This window comes from Physcomitrium patens, chromosome 1, assembly GCF_059467195.1.
Source record: "Physcomitrium patens ecotype Gransden chromosome 1, ASM5946719v1, whole genome shotgun sequence".
Lineage (NCBI taxonomy): Eukaryota > Viridiplantae > Streptophyta > Bryopsida > Funariales > Funariaceae > Physcomitrium > Physcomitrium patens.
The window spans coordinates 25,817,378-25,820,299 of record NC_143410.1 but is presented as its reverse complement, the minus strand read 5'-3'; positions in this window follow the sequence as shown (position 1 = coordinate 25,820,299).

Here is a 2,922-nt window from a genome sequence, read left to right as displayed (position 1 = left end):
ACTAAAAAGTCTTGAAACAAGACCAAGGACTAGAAAGGCATTGATAAGAGTGAAGAAGGCTTCACTTTTGCCTCTATATATACTCTCTAAGTAGGAGCTACATTACCATATTCTATAGAACCTTCAACATATATTGACTTTGTTAGCCACATGTCTTAACTTATAAGATAAGTTACCTATATATGTGCCACATAGTTAACTTGTTCAACAAGCTAATACATGGAGTTAACTAGTTTTATAAGCTACAAATACATAGTTAATTTGTTTGCCAAGTTTCTAACCTATAACTTATTTAAAGTCAAAACCGTGTCTATAAAGCTTCTAAGAAGCTTTTTTAGAAGATTTTTTAAAATTAATCTATGCTTACCTACTTCTATCTAATCATATAAATAAATATTGGGATAAATGTATATATCTATGATATTATCTCCCCTTTTAGGCAAGAATTTTTTAAGAAGCGATTATCATCTTTTATGGATCTTGCAATTCCTTATCTTAGTTTTAATAGATATCGTCAATGAAAGGCCTCAACCTTCTTTGATGCATTTGCAAGATTTTTTGTTGGCTCCTATGTGCATTCATTAATATCATATCCATGCCAATAAACAAGATATTCTAATCTATTTCAATGCCACCTTGAATGTAAGATTTCTTCTACCTCAAATTCTTGATCATTATCCACTTTTATACGAGGAGGTGGTATTTATATTCTTTCCAAAATATTTACTATCTTATATGGTTTAAAAAGAGACACATGAAATATAGAGTGGATTTTCATAGACTTCTGTAAATATAATTAATAAACAACATGATTGATTTATTCACAAATAGAAAAAAATCCCAGCCTATAATAGTACAACTTATTAGAAGGGCAAGTAGTCTTGTTATTCAGATAAAGTAATCATACCTTGTCACCTACATTGAATTGTGGTTATTCTTTGTAATAGGCATCTGCGTTGATCTTTTGTCGTTTTGAGCTTTCTTTAATTGTGTCTTCATTTTTGCATGTAGCTCTAACAAACGATTTGTTAAATCTTTTGCCTCAAGATTATCAACTTTTAAAAAGTCAAAAGTATCAAGTTATAGATGATAACTATTATTGGCAAAGAAAGATGTTTGTTGAATAGAAGAATCTACCAAATTATTGTATGCATATTTTGCCATATAATAATTTGATATATTCTTTTATTCAACAATCATCTTGATGATAGTTAAAGGTACACCTCAAATACTGCTCCAAAATTTGATTCATTTGTTCTGTTTGTCTATCAGTTTAACAATGAAGAGACAAAGAGAGCTATATATCCACTTTTAGAATCATAAATAGAGTTCTCTAGAACCTTAATCTAAATTGAGTCCCCCTTTTTGCTATAATATCCTTTAGTAATTCATGATAGCGATAAATATTGTCAATGAAAAGCTTAATTGTTTCTCCACTTGAAATAAATTTTGTACATGGTAAAAAATCTACTATTTTGGTGAAGTAATTTTCAAGGACAAAAACTTAATAAAATCCAATAAATAAGTGAGACTTTTCTTAAAGAAAGATGAAAAAATAGAAATAACTAAATATGTATATTAAGAAAGAAACTCGAATGGCTATTGCCAAAGACAAAAAACTAGAGATCCTTGAAATTAGACTAGAAGCAAGAAAAGATTTGACAAGAGTGAAGAGGGCTTCACTCTTGCCTCTATATATACTATCTACCTAGGAGCTACGTGGTGACATTCTATAGGACCTCCAAAAACGTGTTGACTTTGCACAACATGTATCTTAACTTACAAGACAAGTTTTCTATATGGGAGCCATATGGTTAGTTTGTTTCGTAAGCTACCAACATGTGTGGCACATGATTAACTTGTTGACAAAGTTTCTAACCTACCAATCAAGTATAAATACATGTAAAGTCAAAGCAGCATCTATACAGCTTTTAGGAAGCTTCTCTAGAAGATATTATAAAATTAATCTACTTTTACCTACTACCTATTGATATCATCTAGGTAACAATTATAATAAATATATGTCCGTGATATTATCCTCCCTTCTAGGGATAAGTTCCATGATAAGCGGTGATCACTTGTTGAGGAAGTCTAAGATACGGTAAATTATATTTGCCACATACTCTCATCTTTGTTCTCTTCGAATATGATTGATAGGGCCTTTTAACCATCGATAATGTCTCATACCATTGTGGAAAGACCACCCAATTTTTTGATAGTTGTTGAGGCCTTCATAACTTCCTTTAAATAAAATATTTAGAACACCGTCAGGAGTTGTTTCTACCTCTAGTAAAATCACCAAACATTGGAAATCTCTTCCAAAGTCGTGATATCAAATGCGTTGTATCTCGCCATCTATTCAAGGAAAAAAATGTCATTTATGAGGATCTTCATTTCGATTGCCTTATCTAAAAGGTTGTGACAATTATAATGTATTGTCAGGTAGGTCACAAACGAAGGTTCTTGAGTCAAATCCGCTAATTATTAGTTCTCCATCTCCTCAACATCACAACTACAAAGAAGATACAAACAAGGATTGAAAGTAGAATGTTATCTTGCTTAGATCTTGTTTCTTTTATAAGAAAGATTTTCATCTTAATTTTGATGGATATTATCGATGAAAAGCCTCCATCACCTTTTTTGCATTTGCCAGATTTTTACTAGCTTCCATGTATATTTACTAATATCATATCCATGCCAATAGACAAGATATTTCAATTTATTTTGGCATCGCCTTGAATCTACGACTTTTTTCACTTCAAAATCTTCATTATTGTCGACTTATATAAGAAGAGGTAGAGCTTCTCTTTTTCTTAGTATGTCCACTGTTTTATATGGTTCAAGAGGAGACATGTTGAATATTAGATAGATTTTCATTGACTCTGATAGGTATAAACGGTATGCAACTAGATTGATTTATAC